The sequence below is a fragment of the Canis aureus genome, chromosome 22, assembly GCF_053574225.1.
Source record: "Canis aureus isolate CA01 chromosome 22, VMU_Caureus_v.1.0, whole genome shotgun sequence".
Taxonomy (NCBI): domain Eukaryota; kingdom Metazoa; phylum Chordata; class Mammalia; order Carnivora; family Canidae; genus Canis; species Canis aureus.
In genome coordinates, this window is record NC_135632.1 from 9,737,282 (window position 1) to 9,759,775 (window position 22,494).

The following is a 22,494-nucleotide window of genomic DNA, read 5'->3' on the forward strand; positions in this document are numbered from 1 at the left end:
AGCCATAGAAAGCTAGTCACTCCCTAAGCCTCTTTCATTTTTCTTGTGTAAAACAAAGATACAGAAAATAAGGCATAATCTCACAGAATTGTTGCAGCGGAGACAAAAAGTTACCATGAATGTGAAGAGAGCATTGTAAATTAAAAACACCACAAAATTTTTAGATGCTATAACTCATAGGACTATTAGTCCTTCAGGCCCTCAAACTTCTTTAAAGAATATTCCATTGAATTGATTGTACTCTCAATTTTATATTTGACATTAACTATTCTATTAGTATTTATGAAGAAGTCAGAAATTGGCATTTTTTATATACCATAATGTATAACTTGATTCTGAAAATAAAACATGAAGTACAGTGCTCTAAGCAAAAGTTCATAGATTTTGTTGGTAAATACGCCAAATTATTTCATGTTCTGGACTAAACAAAATGGCCCTAGCTAAGATTTTAAAAATAAAATTGTCATTTGTAGTTCACAAAGCTAGATGCAGAAAACCTCAGAAATCAATGAAAAATGTTGGATTTTCAAAACCTAAGTTTTTATTCAAAGTTGCTAATGATAACTCTAAAATTTGTTCTGACATTCATATACAAATTTATGGCATTTAAGGAAGATGGCAGATCGACTAGACCTATATAAATGCTAGTTATCATAGACTAGGTGGTTCTCCAGTGCAGTCTGGGGACCTCACGGTTCCAACCACTCTTTCATGGAGTCTAAGATGTCAAAACTATTTTCAAAGAAATACTGTTTAATAGCAATGTTACTTAATTTTTCATTCTCATTTTCCTACATGCATGTAGTTTCATGCAGGTGACTACTGATAGATAAAACCTATATAAACAAGTCTAAGAGGTCAAAACTCTTTTCAAAGAAATACTGTTTAATAGCAAAACTAATTAATTTTTCATTCTTATCTTCTTGCATGCATATCCATACAGGTGAGTGCTGATAGATAAAATCTATATGACAAAATTCTTTGGGGTATTTCAGAATTTTTAAGAATAAACTGTGGTTGTGAGGTATACTGATAAGTCAGTTCTTCAGACTATCCAAGATCAATCATAGGTAGAGAAATGTGATGGCTAATATGTATTATACAAAAGAGCTAGGAAAGAGAAACAGTTGAAAAATTCATTAAGAGGTTTCCTTATGGTTAGAATATCATGAGAAGGGCAGCCCGGGTGGCTCAGCGGTTTAGCGCCACCTTTGGCCCAGGGCCTGATCCTAGAGACCCCGGATAGAGTCCCAAGTCAGGCTCCCTTCATGGAGCCTGCTTCTCCCTCTGCCTGTGTCTCTGCCTCTGTGTGTGTGTGTGTATGTGTGTGTGTGTGTGTGTCTCTCATGAATAAATAAATAAAATCTTTATAAAAAAAAAAAAAAAGAATACCATGAGAAGAGCTTATATAGGGAAATGGGGTGGGGTTCAGGGGAGTAGCAGCTTATTCAATAGTACCCTGATGGCTTCAAATATATGATACAAACTTTCCAAAAATGTCTTATTTACTCCAGGGGAGTAGTTCACACCTCATTATGAGTCCACGATTGCAAATAAATGCACGATAATGAGAGCAACAATAATATTGCAAAAATATGCCAGGATAACTACAAAAGAACAAATTTGTACACAGAATTCTCCCCAACCATAGAGCAACCTTTGCCAATTACTAATATCCTATATTAACTATATAATCTAGTCATTAAAATCTTTCTAAAAATTATTTTTGACTCATTAGTTGATGATTACAGAATGAAACATCCTTGATATATATTCTCCTTTGATTTCACTGCAATTCTGTCTCTTGTCAGTGAGGGGACCCCATTGATTTCTTTTATGAAAATGTCACAGCTGCCAATTCCTCTTTACTTTCAGTGCAGATAAGGATCTCCCTCCTAGGCCACTCTGAAATATGTTGGGTTTTTTTTTTTTCCCCATTTCATGTAAATAGATCAAAAGGTTTCAATGATTCATTATTTTCATTCTTCCAATTAAACTTATTTGCTACCTACTACATTTCAGGAATGCCTAAAAAAATGGTTTTTCAGCTTTGGAAACATGGTGAGGAATAAGACAAAAAGAATCTGTGCCCTCACAGAGTTTACATCTGGGTAGAGGAAGACAATGAATAAACAGGTATACAAATACATAAAGTATTTCACATAATGAGTAAAAAACAAGGGAGAAAATGCAACTAAGTAGTGTGACAGAGGATGATGGGGGTGGTATTTTAGGTAAGATGGTCAGGGAGGTCTTCCATGGGGACTTAACATTTAAGGTGAATCTCAATAATAAGGAGAAAGCCATGTGAAGAGGAGCAAAATTATTTAAAGTATACCAAAAGCTAGGTTCCTAAAGCCTATTAACCATACATAGTTTCTAGAAAATAAGGAAGACAAAGAATGCATGGCTGAAGCATGGTGAGACAGAGGAGATCTTGTAGGTTATGCAGGACTCGTAGGACATGGTAAGGAGTTTGAATTTTATAAAGTTCAAAAGGAAGTTACTGAAATGTTTTGAACACATATTGCATGGAGAACATCATGCAGGGGCCCAAAAGTGAAACAGGGAAAATAGTTTGTATTCGAATAGTCCAGGCAAGAAAAGACAAGTAAATTGGGTAAGATGGATGCTTCAGGTTATACTCTGGAGGCAGAGCCTACGTGTCTTGTTGATAAATTCAAGGTAATGAAAAAAAAAGATGGAAGAATCAAACAAGGCTCCCGTGGTTTCCAGCAGATGGGCCGTAACCTCTTTTGTCTAGCTTTCAAAGCAAGTGCCCCCTTTCTATCCACCCTGAGTTCCCCTCTCTGTTCTACAAAACCCCCGTTGCCATTCTTCCTTATTCTTGTCACATGTAGTGCTCATTCTCACTTTGCCCAGAAGGTTTCCAGTCATCAGTCACCCACGTTCTCTAGTGCTGATTATTACAGTTCACATTCATAGCTTGTATCTCCTTATTGAAGTTCCATATTTTATTATTTGTTGCTTCATATTAGTGAGTATTGTGTCCCCAGTAATAAACAAGGTTTTCAGAAACCACACACTGACTAGCCACATTTGAGAAATAAAGCCTTGCTGATTAATGATGAATTTTATTAAATTTAAAATTCTGTTCTCATCTGTTATGCCAGTCGGCCTTTGGCACATCTCTCTTTGTACTTCCTCTTGTCCTTCAGGCTTCAGCTCAAATGTTGCTTCTCAGGAATGCTTTCCCTGATCACTCAAGCACAAGTGTCCACTACCCCATGACCCAATTTTTTGCCATGTGTTTTTTATACTTATTCCTTGTAGCACTTATACCTAATCTGATGCTATCGAATTTACCTGTTTACTTGTATATTATCTGTTTTGCTCATTAGAAAGTTCACACGATGAAAGCAGAACTTATCACTTCCTGGACCCTATAGCAATTACAATAGTGCCTGCCCTAGAGTATCATATTTTTTGTCAAGAACTGTTCCAGGTTCTAGGAATAAAGAAATAACAAGACAACAAAGATAATTGCCCTCATGAATTTTATATCCCAGTGAAAGGGACCCACACTACGTAAGATCAATAAATAAAAATATAGAGTCTATTAGATAGTGCACCTGGAACTCTCTAGCAATGGTCCAATTTGCTAAGGGTCTGAAACAACATGAGGAAGGGGGAAAAGAGGTGGGAGATGCAGTCCGGAAAAGTGGGGGTAGAAGATGAGAGTAGATAATTTAGGGTCTTTGAGGTCAATCAAAAGATTTGGCTCTTACTCTTAGTGAAATGGGAAATGACTGGGAGATTTTACATAGAAAAGTGCCATGAGATAATTTATCCAAGTGCAAAGGCAGAGAGATCTACAGAGAGTCTACTGCAATGACTCAGGTGAGAGATGACGGTGGCTTCCAATGGAAGAGCAACAATGGGATGGGGAAAATGATTGGCTATGATCCTTGATAAATAGTTGTTAAACTAATGAAAAGTAAAAGGTTTCCCATCTCAACAGTGATGGGAAAGCTTATATTTAAACATATAAGCTCGTAAACTGAACAAAAGACATGTCCAAAGATTTTTTAATTAGATATTTTTAAATATCCATAAGTATACATTTCCACTTTTGTTAATATAAATTCATAGAATATTTATTCATAGACAGGTTACATTTGCTTTTATAAAGTGCAAAATGGATTATTCATCTCGTTTATTTACTTTAAAGGCATATATTTCCCTTTGTAAGTAATTCCAACAAGATGGTGGCATTTGTAGGAAATTCAAGAATATTTTTGTTTGGAAGGAGAAACAAATAAAACAAACTTGAGCCCTGCTATTATTCTGCCTGCTTTGAACATAACAGAGATGATAGTATCGTTTAAAATTCTAAATTAATAGTTTTATGAAAATGAAAATCCTTTTCCTGTCTGTAATAGAGGTGTTTTTAAATTTATTTTTATTTTTAGTGTTTTTATCTGACACTTCCTAATTGCTTCTTTTGGATGAGTGCTAATATATTTTCACAGTGCTACCTGGCTGGATGTCATCCTCAGACACAGACACTTGAGTTCTACTTTATGTTTACCAGTAGAACTGTTTATGACTGATTCTGTAATGAAGTGTATGTTCTTGAGCTGTCTTCAAAAAGAAAAAAAAAAACAAACACAGAATTCAGAACATGTGAAATTTCTTTTTTTAAAAAAATTAATTAGCTTGGTAAAATTGCCTCATTGTACCTCTTTGAGTTGGTTTACATTCAAATCATTGTTTTCAAAACAGAAAAATCTGTGATTAGGTGGAGTTAAAAATCTAAACAAGAGATCCCCAAGCTCCAAATCATGTAAATTGTAATATTCGTGACAGTTTACAACTTCTTTCCCCCCAATGGGAATATCCTATGTGGTTTATTACAAGCCATCAAAGGCAGAGCTCTCAAAAACTGCAATATGGTGTCTCAGCAGCTCTCACAAAACCCAGCTCAAGCTGATAGGTTGCAAAAAGTCGAAAACAAACAAAAGCAAACATAATATTTTCAAAATATGCTGATGCGCACAAATCACTCATATTCTGTAGCCTCAGTGCCTATAGTTTGCTTCAGTCAGCTTTAGAAATGCTTTGGGATATTGCACACATTACAGCACATTTTACAATCATCCAAAATGCACTGGCTTTTGATATCAGTACACCAATCACATTCTCTTTGGTGCACAGAGGCAATCTTGTTTACATTTCTAACAGATCTTTGGTTACATTCGGGCAGTAAGGGCACTATTATGAATAGAATAGAAAAAGATGGCCTGTGTTTGTTTCTGAATTTTTGTGGGAGATATTGGCTTGCCATCTCTCACACAGTTCATAAACAAACTTGGTAAACATCAAAGGCTCTAGCATTACAACCTGCTGAGCCTAGATTACACACCTCAAAAGTCAATGTTACCTCAGTGAAAACTCTTCTGAAATTTAAAATCAAATAAAACTCAAAATGTCCAAATGGTTTCTTTAGAACTCAGGCATTGTGTGGGAGGATGTTTTTTTTTTTAACAATGATTTTACAATGATTAGATCATTAACCCTACATTTACTCAATTATGTGCAATCCCTCATTTGTTTGGTGCACGTTTGTTGCCTCTCCATTTATCTTCACACGTATGTTCCACATATGCTTTGGCACTGGATATGGGAAATACTGGATGTAGTAGAAAAACAGGACTACAGGGGATCCCTGGGTGGCGCAGCGGTTTGGTGCCTGCCTTTGGCCCAGGGCGCGATCCTGGAGACCTGGGATCGAATCCCACGTCGGGCTCCCGGTGCATGGAGCCTGCTTCTCCCTCTGCCTGTGTCTCTGCCTCTCTCTCTCTCTCTGTGTGACTATCATAAAAAAAAAAAAAAAAAAAAAAAATTAAAAAAGAAAAACAGGACTACAGATGCCCCTTTTATTACTTTTACCATGCACCATACTAGTCATGTTATAATATAGGTATATTGGGGGCACCTGGGTGGCTCAGTGGTTGAGGGTCTGCCTTTGGCTCAGATCATGATCCCAGGATCCTGTCCTGCATCAGAGTCCCTGCAAGGAGTCTACTTCTCCCTCTGCCCATGTCTCTGGCTCTTTTTTGTGTGTCTCATGAATAAATAAATACAAATCTTTAGGAAAAAAAATATAGGTAAATTGTTCTTGAATTTGAGATTCAAAGATCCTATCGCTAGCAGTGGTAGCCACTTACAAGCATATCATTGGCCTTCATGAAGACTTATTTTTCATGATTCCCAACTAACTCTGTTTTATTGATACCCACACACACATACAAATACGGACGCCATAAACAATTGACTAACTTCAAAACAAAGGCAGCATCAAAGTGAGAAAGAGTGACATAAAAAAAAAAAAAAAACGAGAAAAAAAGTCCAAGACATCTTTTTTCTGTCCAGTTTTGTGTTTCTACCACGAAAACACATCTGTGAGAATGAGAATTTCTCCTACGGGATTCCACAAGATCATGTTATATATTACCCTTAATTATATATCAAACACAGTTATGTGGGAAGGATTCCAAAAATCTGAAAGAATTTGAGAGAAAGTATCTCTTGATTCTTAAACTTCGATTGTTCAAAGTGACTCCAATCGGACACTAGTGATATATATAGTTCATGTAAATCTTCACTGCTAATATTGACTGCTAATAAGTCTTAAGTCTCAGATATTGTATATCTATAGTCCAATTTTTATCACCTTACTAGCCTGTGCCCTCAAAGAGAATTTATTGCTCCCTCATGTGTGATCTGATAGCACTGACCTAATTAATACCTGCGACATGACAACTACCAGACTGTATTACAATTACACATTATGTGTCTGCTTCCTCAGACAGCATGGGCTTCTTGAGAGCAGAGCCATCTATTGCTCATCTTTCATCTCTAGCCCCCATCATCATGCTTGGAACATAGTAGCTGATAAATGTAAATGTTGAATAAATAAATTTCAGCTCAAACCACTTTCTTTGTATCTCAGTGGAAAACCATCAGCTAAAAACATTTGGTCTTTGCCAATGACATACTTTCAAAATGTGATTTCCCAGTGAAGATGCTAAATCATTCTTGTGTTTGTACTATAATGTTATGAAAATGATAATTTTTGCAGAACCTCTAGTCTGTGGTAAGTGTATTTAAAATCAAATTCAAGGGGATCCCTGCCCTGGGTGGCTCAGCGGTTTAGCGCCTGCCTTTGGCCCAGGGGACAATCCTGGAGACCCGGGATCAAGTCCCACATCGGGCTCCCGACATGGAGCCTGCTTCTCCCTCTCCCTGTGTCTCTACCTCTCTCTATGTCTATCATGAATAAATAAATAAAATCTTAAAATAATAAAATAAAATAAAATAAAATAAAATAAAATAAAATAAAATAAAATAAATAAAATAAAATTCAAGAGATATATTGCTCTATACTTAGTAGCGTGGCTATAAGTCTGACAATACCCACTGGGATTCCCATATATTGCTGGTTGAAAGGCAAAATGGAACAGCCTCTTCAGAGATGTTGGACAATTTCTTAAACATTTTAACATATACTTATTATGTGATGCAGAAATCCCACTCCTAGATAAGCTACACGAGAGAAATGAAAATTTATTTTCGCACAAAACCTGTACACTAATGATTAGAGAGCCTTTCTCTGATCACCAAAACTAGAAGCACTCCAAATGTCCTCCAAGTGATGAATAATGAACAAATTGTGATAATCCCTTCAGTGGAACTCAGTGATCCCTGTAACAATATGAATGAGTCTCCAATGCATTATATTGAATTTGAAAAGAAGCCAGTTCCAAAAGGCTGCATTTCTCTGATTTCATTTCTATGACTATATTAGTTTTCTATTGCTGCATAACAAATTACCACAAACTCAGGTGCTTCATCCATGTATGAGCTCACACTTCTGTATGTCAGCAGTCAGGGGAAACCCAGTGGGTTCTTTGCTTAAAATCTCACAAAGACAAAACCAAGGTGTCAGTCAGGCTAGGCTGTTACCTAGAGGTTCCCGAGAAGAAACTTTCTAAGCTTATTTAGGTTGTTGGCAAAATTCAGTTCCAGAATTCAGATTATAGGATTTGGGTGCATCTTTCCCTGCTGTCTTCAGGAAAAGATTCCTCATGGCTTCTAAGGGCCATGCTCAGAGACTTTCCATGTGGCCCCCTTTATCAGAAAGCCACAGGGGAGCACCTTGAATCGCCTCCTGCTCCAAATCTCTGATTCCTTTTCTGTTACCAGCTGGCAACAGTTCTCTGCTTTTGAAAAGCCTGTGTGGTTATGTTAGGCCCACCCATATCATGCAGCATAATTTTGGGAGGTTTTATGGCCAGGTTTGTGCTTCCCTCAACAACTTCCTGGAAATGGCAAAACTAGGGAAAGAGAACAGATCTGTAGTTGCAAAGTGTTAAATGTTGGGGGAGGGTTTGGCAAGAGAACCTTTTTGGAGTGAATGAAAATGTTCCGTATCTGAGTTTCTGAATTTCTCATTACTCTGAACTCTTCACCAGATAGTGAATTTTACTGATTATTAATTTAAAAAAATAAATTAAAAAAAGAAAAATAAATGAAATGAAGTCTCTTTCTTCTAAGATTGACTGAGCTACATTAACTTTCATTCTAAGTGAATCTAAACCAATTATTTCTATTCTTTTTTTTTTTAATTTTTATTTATTTATGATAGTCACAGAGAGAGAGAGAGAGGCAGAGACACAGGCAGAGGGAGAAGCAGGCTCCATGCACCGGGAGCCCGACGTGGGACTCAATCCTGGGTCTCCAGGATCGCGCCCTGGGCCAAAGGCAGGCGCCAAACCGCTGCGCCACCCAGGGATCCTTCTATTCTTGATCAACTTGGGGACTATATAAAGGACAGAATAATCTATAATAAAGCACTCTAATTAGAAAACCTAAACACAAATTGGAAAGAGTCGGAATCCTTTATTTGTACATCACTTTTTAATTTTATCTCACATTTTTACCAGGAATTTTTGCTCAACATTCAAAGCTTCTAGTGAAATCTCATCCTCAACTACGTCAACATCTGATTGCTCTCTTCCCTGAACCTCAGATAACACTTGATTTTGTGTCTTCAGTTCTTCTTGTTTAAATTTTATTTATTCGGGTAATCTCTACACCCAACATTGGGCTCAGACTTGCAAGCCAGAGATGAAGAGTCGCATGCTTTCTGGACTAAGCCAGCCAGGTGGCACTGTCATCAGTTATTTCTTTTACTAAAACGTTTTCTCCTAAATTTTGCTTAATCGCAACTTCTGGGTATAAACCCGAAGTCATGCTGACCAGTCTCCCTTTCTAATCTTATGTCCAAGCAATAATCAGGCTTTATCCATTCTACATGGTCACACCTCCCACATTTACTCCTTTCTCTTCTCTTTCCACCATATTCACTAATGCATGACTCCATTGCTTCTTGATCCTTGTCATAAATTCATATCTACTTCCTGTTTTCCATTTCCAAGCATTCTGTTTATTAGTTTTAACTTCCTCTGCTATCAATTTAACCTTTCTAAACTACTGCCCCAACTATTTAGTTTTCTTCTTTAGAAATTTCAATATCATCCTTCACATCGAAAAAAGTCTGATCTCTCTAATGCTGACACTTATGATTTTCCCAAGTCTGGCAGAAAACTTCTTTTTTAGTATTTTCCCTTTCATATATTATATTATATTATATTATATACAATGAAAAGATTTTACTGGAAACATGCCCCAATATTTTAGCATGTGTCCATGCTATTTTCCCAATCTGGCATAACATTTCCCCTATTGAAATCTGCTGTCTTATTTTCAAGGTCCAGATGAAATAAAATTCCTTCTCAGAAGTCCTCCCTAGGGTCCCACCACTCTCAACTAAAAGTAAGTCTCTTTCCTCTCAACATTCACAGCATTTTTCCTTGAATATATTTTATAACACTCCATAGATTATATACTACATTAAATTTTTGTAGTTGTCTCATTTCTTCCTATTTATCTTGAAGTCCCTAATATTCTTCAGAAATAAGATTAAAGAATTTTTGAATGGATTAATTAAAACATGAATTTGTAGTAAGTGTCATGCAACCAACATTGCCTGGTAGAAGCAGAAAAGAGTAAAAAAAAAAAAAAAAAAAAAAAAAAAAAACAAAAACTTCCAACGTGGACTAAATTGGCAAGAACTGACTAAAAGGAGAGGTGAGGTACCACTTCTATCTCACAACAAATGGTTTAGTCAGAGATTAAGTGTATATGGCCTTATGCTGCTGAATATTGTGCACCCACACTTAGGCCAGATATAGGCATGACCTCTGCCTGGGCAAAGAATAGACACAGAAACCCAGGGCTGGAGAATGGCATGATCTTTGTCTCTGAATTGATGCGAAATTGGATGAAGAACAAACAATGTGGTTTAACATCACCTCAACTGACAAGAGTCTTCACCTTGAGATATGAATAAATAGAGCTGGAGTATATTTGGTAACATTTCCTCACCTAATTGGCCTCATCCTTTCCCCTAGATGTTTCTAACCTCAGAGAGGCAGGAGCTCCAGTTTTGTGCTAGACGTCTCCAGTAAGAAAAGAAAGGTAAGTTAATTACCAACCAACAGAACAGGATGTGAAAGTCAAATCTTCCTTTCTTAGTTTTAGCTAAAACCTCCAAAATAGAGAATAAATATTATAGGTGTCGAGAACTCCAAAATGAGGGACTAGACCATTTATGCATGATGTGCAAAAGAAGGTGGTTAAGAACCAGTCTTCTAATTCCCACTTTAACACTATCCTTGTGGATATTTACAGGTTGGAGAAACCAAGAAAAATGACTATTTCTAGGGAAAGAATTTCTTTGGGGAAAACTATTGAATTTTCCATTGCCTGTGAGAAAGGGGTCAGGGTAGAAGAGACCACTTGCAGAGAGTTTGCTGTGTCCTCCCGTATCAGATAGCATTTGACCTGCACCTGGGAGATTAAAAGGCTAAAGACTGACTGGAAATGTTTGTGTAGCTGGAGAACAAAGAGATATGATGACGTTGAGGAAAACTTCACTTGGCAGAAGCAGAGGCATGAGTTTTCCATGAGCCAAACACGGACCAAGTGAGAGGGAGCCAGGCTCAAGTTGGCCTAAAGAGGACTTTCCGGAGAGAGATTCCTGGAGTAATGGTGGAGCCTCATCTGTGAGAGTCTGTGTGGCACGGACCTCCCACACCCTGGGAACTGAAGTTGTAAGCAGCTAGCCAAATGGAGACCCCACCGTAGGAAGTCATTGCAACTAGAGCATCCCAACAAGGCGTTCTCCAAATTATCCATATAATCACCCTCTGGGAGAATCAGAATTAGGAACCCCGGGTGTCCTTCCTAAGAAAACCATCACTGGATTAAGTTGCTGTCGTCAAATAAGATATTTACCATGTCAAACTTCTCCTTTTCCTCCCTCCATCTGTAAGAAGGATTAGAAACCTTAGTCAGCAGAGAAGTAGAGACAGGGTGGAGGCACTTAGGATAAGGAACAAAGATGGAGCCAACCATGCTATTCGTCTCCCTTGCCCTATGCCCAAAGCAATACCAAGCTGGAATACCGAGACCAAGCATTGATTTTAAGTGAAATTCATGTTATTTTTTAATGTTACCATAAATAGGACATTTTCATAATGCCTGTGAGAACTTGTTTCTACCAACACTGACTGTAGGACTTAGAATCGAAGGATGTCCAGGGAAGTTATGGTACTTGCTTCAGTTCCCATCCAAGGAGCAGAAAACAAGTCTGGAAAAGAGGTTTGGAAGATTAAGGTGAGGATGACAGGGAGTGGAGATAATAGGGAGAAGGGAAATAGAGTTGCATTCCTGGGGCACCTATGGATTCTCCCTTTTTCAAGGTGCTAGTTATCTTGCAGAGACAACAGGCCAATTAACCAAAGGAATATACAGTGGAAGGCAATCATTCACACAGCTTTAAGGTGCAATTTCATCTCTGTCTTTCTATAGGACATGTTTACTGATAATTATGTTTCCTTAATAAAGAATTTGAGGTAGAAAAAAACGTATTGATTATATTAGTTGTATTTGGTGAAATAGTAATCACTGCCTGGAGAAAATTGATGTTTATGCTCCCTAACAGACAAATACAATCATATAAAAGTGACCAAATTTTTTTTTTTAAGATTTCATTTATTTAGGAGAGAGAGAGTGTGTGCAAGCACTCACAGGTGTGTGTGTGAGCAGGGAGAGGGACAGTGGTGAGGAAATGGATAAGCAGACTCTGCTCTGATGCTGGACATGGAGTGCCCTGCAGGATTTGATCCCAGGACCCTGTGATCATGACCTGAGCCAAAACCAGGGGTCAGATACTCAACAGACTGAACCACCCAGGTGCCCCCAAAAGAACCAAAATTCTTAACTGGAGTACCCATGATTGTTTGAAATAACTGTGCACAACTTTCACATTTACCTTTTCAAGCAAAAGCAAGTCTAAAATTTAATGCTCCCTTTGTGTTACTCTTGCAACATTTCAGTGATATTTATTTTACCTCTTTTATGCATCTAGTGCCTTCCTACTTTCTTAATATCCAGGTCCCGGAGGAACAAGAAAGAAACTAGCAAACCTTTTTATCTTAACTTTTCCAATTAGTGAAATAAAGCATTGAAACCCTTTATCTCTATTACTGAAATTGTGAATTCTCTCCTTTGAAAAAAAATTGCTTTCAGAAAACAGTTAAGAAGGAAGAAATCACTTGGGGGGTGTTCAGTGGAAAATTCTTATTGCTCCTAAAACTCAATATGTTGAGTGTCTATGTTGACCCTGAAAGAAAAATTATTTTTAACATTTTATAGCATGCAAAAGGTAAGGCCAGAGAAATAAAAATTCAGACTCCATACTTCACAATTATCAGTCTAATTGGTTTACAAATGTTAATTTCATTTTCTTGTGGTAAGGGATCATGATTCATATTTTCTTATCACAGTTCTTAGAACTTCCTTTGTTCCACAAATATTTATCAAATGATCGTTATATTGCAAGCACTTCCCTGGACATTCATATATGTGCTATGTAGTTAATTGGGTCTGTCACTAAGAAGACTATAAGTAATTCAAAAGTATTGATGTTTGCATTTTGTCTCCCAATCCAGTGGAGAACTGGTATACTCTCTAATACAAAACCTTTCCAGTAGACTAAGCCTGATTTCTGGTCAGTTTTGAACCTCAAGTTCCTAGCGATTGCTGGTGACTTCATTCAAGGGCAAATACAAGGTGACTCCAGGAATTTAGGTCTGGACTGACATTGACTATCCAAGAAAGAATCCACACAAGCTTCACTGGTTTTCAAAGATCCTGTTAAATAACAATATTTTATTATATTCTCACCTTGAATAAACTACCAAATCCAGATCCAGATTGTTACTAGTTCAGCCTCAGAGGGCTATGGGTAAACAGTTAGGGCTGACATGGCAACAAAAAGAAAACATGCCTTGCTAAATTTTCCTTTTTGTACCCAAAACCCTTTTTGTTATACATATGGCTCCAGTGGGAGTAATTACAATGTGTCCAATGTCATCCTTTAATAAACTTTTTTGTCCTATGCAAGACTAGTCTTTATATGTTCCATAAAGCACCTGGCATATTGTGAGCATTTAAGAAGTGTTTAATGATGCAACAATGGCAACTAAGAATCTAAACCTTGGTTTCCTGTGGCTATTGTAATCTAAGTGGAACTCTGCTATGACAAAGGAGGAGGAAACCTCACTTTGGTTACTGCAATTTTATAGCCTATTATCCCATGTGATCTGTTTATTAGAAATCCTCACACTCTATTTTGTTTTAAAAAAACACTTGGAACACAATCTAGTTTTGAGAATAAAACAAGTTCATCTTATACAAGCTCATAAGTATCTATAATTCTCTCATTAAACCTTATTGAACATGATGAGATCTGCAAAGGATAAAGGAATGTTACACGAGAAATGGCAGGACCATTAGAATTTGGTTTAATTCTTATAATTCTTATTAAGAATTTATAAATTCTTATTAGAATTTGGCTTAATTCTAATAATTGTCTTAATAATGAGACTCAGGAAATATAGAAAATTGACCTTTTCTTTCATTACCAAAATATATTTTTTAAGAAGAGAATTCCAGAAGCCTTGATGATAAAATGGCCACTATCAGGCAATATACAGACAGTTGCAAATTCAAAGGATGACCTGATCATTTTTCTTCCATAGGGGAAAAAAGTTTCTATTTTTAACTTGACACAAATAACATATGCTCATGAATTCTTAGAGGTGGGAAAATTTTAGAGATTCTTTAGCCCAAGTCTGAGACCAGGCATGTACAGATTATTTAGTTTAACAATCCTGCCATTATCAGATATTAAATGGTGGTCTTAGATGCAGAGGGTCATATTCATGTTTTTAAGGGTCAACACCAGCCAAATGATCAAATGATCATTTTTACCTGGAACAGGTAAAACAAAGGACAGAGGGAAGAGACTGAGAAAGTAACTCAGAAAGAAACATAAAATTGTCAAAGAAATGGCTCCAAAGTCAAAGAGAACTCCATCTCTTTCCACCTCCCCCCACTTTTAAGAAGATTTCACTTTATCTAAAGAGTAAAGCACATGCTTTTAGATCCAAGGGTACCTGGTTCAAATCTCAGCAGGGGCAGATTTCTCACAAACTAAAAAGGCACTCTCCCTATTAAAGGAACTGACTTAATACAGTTATATGGACCATTACTGTACAGAATGGGGATTCACAAACTATTTTCTAAATGGGGCCTTTTTGTGCATGTACAGTAATTCCTATAGAAGCCTTTTACAAATAAAAAAAGGAAAAAATGTAGGGGAAATCTAAGAACCCATGATTTGAGCCTTTAATAACTATTGGTGTATTAGAGACAGCCATCTGCAGTAATATAGCAGATCAGGTCTTCCTGGAAATGACCTGAAAAAGCATTCTAACGATAAAAGCTTAATATTTGTGCAGACGTCAGATGCCTAGAAAAGATGAACAAAATACACCTTGAAGTTTGGCCTCAATGTTGGACCTCAAAATGCATGGTTTCCATGGAACTTCATTTAAACAGGAAGTAGCACTCAAACAGTTCCTCAATAAAGACACTATTTTGCTTGAGATTTCCACAAGAAGACTTTGTTGAGCAAAGTTTTATATGACATCATAATTTGACTGCTGAAAGTCTTCCTTAACAGTGAAACCATGGAAGACATGTGGTAAACATTCTATCTAATCCACTTTAGAAAAGAACTCTGAGGAAACTATTAGAAATCTACCATAATTTTATATATGGAGAGCTAGGCTTCATTTGGTTCCACATATTTGTGATAATTTATATCACTCACCCTGAGAACAATCATTTAGAACAGAATAATATTGAATTCTGAAAAGACTTCCTTCTTCACCAGTTTCATTGTATATATACTTCTCTGGAACCTACTAGAATCTAAATAATTCCAAAATTGGGCAGAGATTCCAAAATATGAGTGACCCAACATATAAAGTCTTTTCAAAAGTAAAATTTATTTCCTACAGAATAAATCTGAGCACTGGGTCAACATTTCAGGTAATAGACATCAGAGAAATTAATTTATTTGTCACCTACAATTCATCCCCAAGTTTTAGGAACATCTTATCTTTATCATATTAGCTTCAAGTGACAAAAACAATAAAATTTTAAAAGCTCAAACTGGTTTAAACTGGTTTAAAGAAAAGATGTAGAGAAACATTTTGGGTTTTATTTATTTTATTAATAAGAACTGGTTTGGGAGCAAAGATACACACAAAAGTTTGAAGGATGACCTCAGAAGTCAGCCTACTTCTCCCTGCCCCTCAGGTGGTCTTCTCCTTAGGTTGCTCCTCTCTCAGACAAGCACCCCTCTCAGTCCAACAGGAAGGCTGCCAGCACCTGCAGGATTGCACACATGCTCACAAACTCAAGTCCTATTCCCCTCAACATTGCAAATCAAAACCTTCTCTTGAAAACTCAAGCCTCAATTATTGTTTGATTGAACTGGCCCAGGTTTAAATGTTAAAATGCACAGGGATTTCCTTTGATTTTAGCCATTGGAGATAAAAGCAAACCATGTGGATTTCTTTGGAGTTTGAACAAAAAGAGTGACCAAAGGACATTCTTTTGGTTCCAAAAGTCTTCTGCATAACAATGACTGACTCCATAAATTCTGACCTGGAGGGGCACCTGGGTGGCTCAGTGGTTGAGCGTCTGCCTTTGGCTCAGTTTGTGATCCTGGGGTCCTGGGATTGAGTCCTGCATCAGGCTTCCTGCAGGGAGTCTGTTTCTCCTTCTGCCTATGTTTCTCCCTCTCTCTGTGTGTATCTCTCATCAATAAATAAATAAAATCTTTTTAAAAAATTCTGAACTGGAGTATATCTAGGAATACACATGTGCATACACATACACACACATATCACACACACACACACAACAAAATCATACAATTTTGGAAACTAAGGCTGAGCAATAATGTAGCGTCAGAATCTGGAAACAATTTTAATGACATATAAAGCTACGGAGTCCTGCTAAAAATATAATCTTGATAACAAAAAAAAGTAGGAGAAGCATAGCTGATCCTCAATAAACATGAATAAAAAATGAAATCATGAGAAGAAAAACAAGGTGAGTGGTGTGTCATGGAAGCTGACAGAAGTAACTACTTCAATGAAGGCAAAGAAAATCTCATTAATAGTCGGAGTGTATTAAGAACGTGGGGACACCTGGGTGGCTCAGTGGTTGAGAGTCTTCCTTCAGCTCAGGGTGTGATCCTAGGGTCCTGGGATCAAGTCTTCCATCAGGCTCCCAGCAGGGGGCCTGCTTCTCCCTCTGCCTGTGTCTCTGCCTCTCTTTCTGTCTCTCATGAATAAATAAGTAAAATCTTTAAAAAAAAAAAAAATGTAAAAGCGGCTTCTTCTTTAGCCAGACTGCACACTTTTTGGATCCACATCTAGTCTTCCCATTGCTTGAATTTCTCTCCATAGGAGAGATATATAATGAAAAAGAATTATTACAAGGGGAATTAGACCTTCTTCTTCATGATACCAATGTGGTAGGCTTTGTGGGTGATGTATACAAAACCTTTATTCTGATGATATTCCATTTGTTTTGAGAGAAAAAAAGAACCTCAGCTGTTGCACAACTGAAACAGCTTCAGGCAGAAACGGGACCAGTCATGATAATGTTTGATCCAGAAACTACAAGGAAGATGCTGTCAACCAGAGATGGTCAGATGTTGGTTGACTCACTGGAGGACAAGCATGATTTTAGGCAGGAATGTTTAGATACATCTCACAGGTATGAAAAATTCCAATATGAATGTGGGCATTGGGCATTACCCTGGAATGTCTTTACTTCTTTAGAGTGTTGGTTCCAGCAGCAGATAGAAGTGCTTTGAGTTCACTCTGGGAAAACTGGCCTCTGAGATCTTAATGTGGAATTGGGATGCCTCCATGGAAGACCTGACAGGGTTAAAAGAAACCACAGAAGTAATTCTGTGAGCTCTCCCTTTCAGCCTCTTCGGCAGCAAACATGGCTCATCCACTGGTCTTGGTTTGTTTTCTTCACCCACCCCAAAGGGCGTGATAACTTTATTGATCTCTTCCTTTACCAGCCACAGTGTCTTGATGTAATTCAGATGATGTGTCCACTTATTCTGCACCATTTGACTACACCCACCATAACAAACAAAACATCTGAAAACCCCAACAGGTGTTAAAAGATTCCGTTAAAGTTATTCAACAGGAGTCTTACACATAGAAAGACCCAGTGACAAAATTAGTTGAATGTTTATCTGTTAACTTTGGCTTCAGTAGGGCTCAGGAAAAGCTGAGGGACTGTGAATCAGTACTTATGAATGACTTCTTGGTGGCTTGTTTTGAAGATTTCACTGAAAATGCACCTCTCATCACACTTGAGACTTTTTATTCACCCACCAGTGTATCAACATTAACATGTTGGCAGACAAACTAAACATGATTCCAGAAGAAGCTGAAAGGTGGCTTATAAATGTGATCATCAATGCAAGACTGGGTGCCAAGATTGATTCTAAATTAGGTCTTGTGGTTATGGGTAACAAAACAATCTCACCCTATCAGCAAGTGATTGAAAAGACCAGAAGCCTTTCATTTAGAAGCCAGATGTTTGCCATGAATATTGAGAATAAATTTAATCAGAATAGTAGGTCAGAAGCTCCTAACTGGGCAGCTCAGGATTCTGGCTTCTACTGAAGAAGAAGCCATCTTGTGTAAAGACAAGATGAAAAAAACTATAAAATAAAGATGAAATAAAAAGCCATTTTATAAAAAGTGACATACATTTGAGAAACAACATATGGAGTACACATTTTAAGGAATTTGAATCAAATTGGCTATTTTATTTTAAGTGGAAGTGAGTTTGGGAAGCTAGAAAAATCCTTCATGAAAAAAATCAAATTTGATATTAAGCAACATTCTGTCCTGATTAACATTTAGTTACGGTTTGAAAATTTTAAATCCATAAGATAATTCATTCATCAATTTGGCAAATGAAATAATTATTGACCTTCATGATACGCACTTGGGATATAAACTGAAATTAGGGAACTGCTTCTCAGAGTATCCCTATGAACAACAAGCAGGGGAAGGTGGGCATTTGTAGAGTAGGAAAAACTCAAAGAGAGTTCGTTAGACTTGGAGGTTAAGTTCAAGGAATACTAAGTGTTGAGTGAGGAATAACTTAGGGAAAATTAAACTATTGACTCTAAAAGAGAGTTGATCATGTTCCTTTCACAATAAGAAATTAATAGACTGTGCCTATATATACAAAAAGAGTGGGGTTGAACATGATGTCTAGGAGATAGATGTGAACAAATGTCTGCGCCAGGGGATATGGCAATAAGGTGCATAAGTAGGACAGTGGTATCCAGAAAGAATCTCAGTAAGGCAGGGCAGTTTCTAGACAAATCTCAAATATTATCCAGTGAAGCTCAAAAATTTCTTCCAGATGGTCTTTCTAACATGTTTACCATTATATTTATTCTTTGACTTGTGGGATTAATAATTTATTTAACAAACTCTGTTATTAATTTTTGCAAGGCTCACTGAAAGGAGCCATGAAGTCTGGAAAAGCAGTTTTCCAGTAGCCCACGGGATAGCCATGTTTTCTAAAAACATCTTTGCTCTCATCAAAAGAAGGTGGAGTTTGGTTTTGGGAGAACAATGCTTTAAGACTGGCTAATTCAAGAGATTTAATCCAATAATATTTAATTTCAGAATTCCAAATCATAGTGCAAAGCATTTTAGCCATAAAATTGCTTGGAGCCTCACATGCCTCAACTGGATAATAGAGATAATGGGCACTTCACAAGGTCATTAGAAAAATTAAATTAGATAATATATAGTAAACCACAGCACAATGTACAGCACTGCATAAATTAATTTTTTAAAATTTTGCTTTGACTCGATTTCCTAACTACACACTAAAAAAATCCCCACATTTGTCTTAGTTTCAATAATCCATATTTAAATTTTCTTGTCATCCTAAAAAAATCCTGGCAGTGAACTTCTCAAGTGGTTAAAGTCACTTGACCTTTAGCCTCTGGCTTTAAAAATCTCTCAGGAGATATGTTAAATGGCCCAGAAATATATTGCCTGTCATGTCTTATTGCTTAATTAATGGCCAACTACGATGCCCTGTATGGACTGCCCTGAAGTAATTGTGAACTGATCTTGTACTCAAGGAAATGAATTGGCTTCACATCAGCAGTTGTCATAGAACATTCACTGTATTGAAATTTCTGTAGCCCTTAGAGTAGACAGTGCATGCAAGGGCTGGCTAGCTGAGCACGCAAACATCAGCTGAGCAGATAAAAAATGTTTTGTCGCTCACTGTACCAGACGGCGAATCATACATTACCGGTTTCTGAAAACTGCTTTGGGTATCGAATAAAAAACTACCAAGTAAGCATTTTTATTTTAGCCATATTTGTGATAGAACCGGGTGTCACTGGATTCTCCTAGTAATGATAAAAAAAAAAAAATCATGGTTTGAAATTGTTCCCTTTGAAGACAGAACTCTGGAGAATGGGAAGGAAGCAAATATATTGTGAAAGTTCATGACACTAAATGAGTGGTAGAAAATTAATCCCAGAATAAAGGAACTGGCGCTACTTTAAATTTTCTTTCAACAGAGAGAGCCATATGACCTGACTTGCTGATAAAATGTCACCAAATAATTCTGGAACTGTCTGGATGGATACAAGATTATTTACAATTAAATACTGAATTTTAATCCTCTCAGAGTCTCTGATCTACTCATCTGTAAAGAACTCAGATCACTAGTGCTTAGACATTCATAATAGTATCCTCAAAATAACATTTTCAGGATATCTATGGAGCTATGACATCTCTAGCTTTAAAAACTTACTTTGAGCCACTTTGAGACTGGAGGGTAGGGTCCAGATGGATCCCTCCATTTAAAGCACCCATCCCTTTACCTGGGCTCTGGTTAAGGAAGACAGGGGGGAAAAAGGAGAGAGAAATAAGTGGCAGGTAAAGATATGAAAAAAAAAAAGAAAGAAAGAAAGATCAGTGAAAAGTAGAAAAATAGAGAGAGGACTGGGTGAGTAAGCAAGCCAGGATAACTTAAAGTTCCTCAGATAGAAGAAAACTGAGGCAAAGCTGTCAGGGCCAAGAAGCAGTGCCATAGTGCTATTTATAAATCAAAATGCTGCGTTTTCAAAATAAGATGATTTTTTTCAAAAATCGTTAAACTAATTCTTAATTTCATCTTGGCACAATGGCACTTTCCCCATTTCCTTGCACGGATACCCCACCCCTGTGAACAAGCCAGATCTACTCACGAGGGTCAAGGGCCATGGCACATGACCAAGAGCATTAGGGCTCCGTGGCAGTTACTCAGAGGCAACGAGGCAACTGCAGAATGCATTTATTTAGGACACCACCCGTCCCTAGGGTGAGTATTTGTTTTATGGTCTTGGCTTCTCAACCTGACCCCTATCCGGGTTGCCAAAAGTAACATCATTCAATTTGTAACTCAATGTTTCACCAACAAGATTCCTGTTTTGTAGAGGCACAGAAGACAGAAATCTTTGAAACTAAAAGGTGCCTGGATTAATGGGACTGACACCCAGCCCAGCACTAAAGGGCAGAGGACCAATGAAAACATTCTCTGGGGCCTGTGTCAATTCTGTGTCTAGGTAACTTTGCCTTCCTGCCTAACACGTGGATTGTGTATCATCCTTAAGTTGCCATCATATTGAGACATGAAATTTGGAGGATTTGAAATAAATGGAGCTAAATGGAACTTTTGGACAAAGAATCTCTGCTTTGTTCAGATCTGTTAAAGTAATAGGGAAAGCCACAAAGGATCAAGGCAAGAAAGGCCCTAATCTTTGTCCGATGAGTGATAAAACAGTATTACTCGGGGAAAAATTGGCCTGACCTTCCCCTGTGTGATGCTTCCGCTGCCTCAGTGATTCTCACTTTGCTCTGATAGGTAAAGATTGTCCCCTTTCCCTGCAGAAAAAGTCAAAGAACAAAAAAGGGGGAAAATTCTCAACTTGATTCTGAAGGGTTTATTATTTTTTTTAATCACAGTTGGACTCGTACAAGCCAGTTGGTAATCTTATTTTTGTAGGCGAAACAAAACAAACACCTGCCTTTTAAAAGAAATTCTTTGGATCATTTTCTTTACAACCTCTACTCTAGATGTCAACTCACATTTCTTGGATGTATTAAAAAAGGGGGTTGCGGAGGCAAAAAACTCTTCCTCACTTGAAATGATAGCTTTTTCATTTCTTTTAGGCTCTGGTCTAAGCTCTGCCAGGAATGGACGGAAGGGAGAAAGACACAAGGCCCCCTCAGCTGGCTGGAACTGCAAGTAAAATGCATCAGTTGGCAGAATTTTGCCACCGTTCCAAAGAAACTCAAAGCGGGTTCCCACCCCCACCCCTCCGTGGATGCCCGTGGAAGGCAGAGCTCCATGGAACCATGATATTAAGTTGCAGACTCTGTTCATACAGACCAGAGCTTTTCTGTGACATTACTGTCAAACAGCCCCCTGTGTGACTAATATTTTTAACAGCATGCTATTTAAAATTTGACAAGGATATAATAATTCATTCTTCAGATAGTCAACATACTACGAGAGTAAGTCATGTCTTCAAAGTATCTTTCAAAGGGGCTATTAAAAGTAGGTTAAATTTTTCCCCCTACAGCATGCAATTTCATTTTGGCTCTAGCACTTCAACCACATAAAATTAAATTTTGACTCGAGAGTGACCTACTGAAAATTAGATGGAAAAATAAGGGGAAAGATGGAAATTACTGATTCAAAGGAAACTAACATGTCTGTCTGCAATTTAGCATACAGTTTGCTAAGCCCTCTGAGAATCTTATGTTTCTGGTAGTCAGTATTTTCCTCTTAGGATTCGGATTGTATTTTTAATGGAAATGTTGTAGAACTTAATGGAATGTAATATCTTGTGATATATAG

The 22,494-nt window shown here is 37.3% G+C and overlaps 1 pseudogene; it reads left to right on the forward strand.

Annotated features, from left to right (window-relative positions):
- The first annotated feature begins 11,682 nt into the window (after positions 1-11,682).
- Positions 11,683-18,227, forward strand: LOC144293607 (eukaryotic translation initiation factor 3 subunit E pseudogene; annotated as a pseudogene).
- The last annotated feature ends 4,267 nt before the right edge of the window (positions 18,228-22,494 follow it).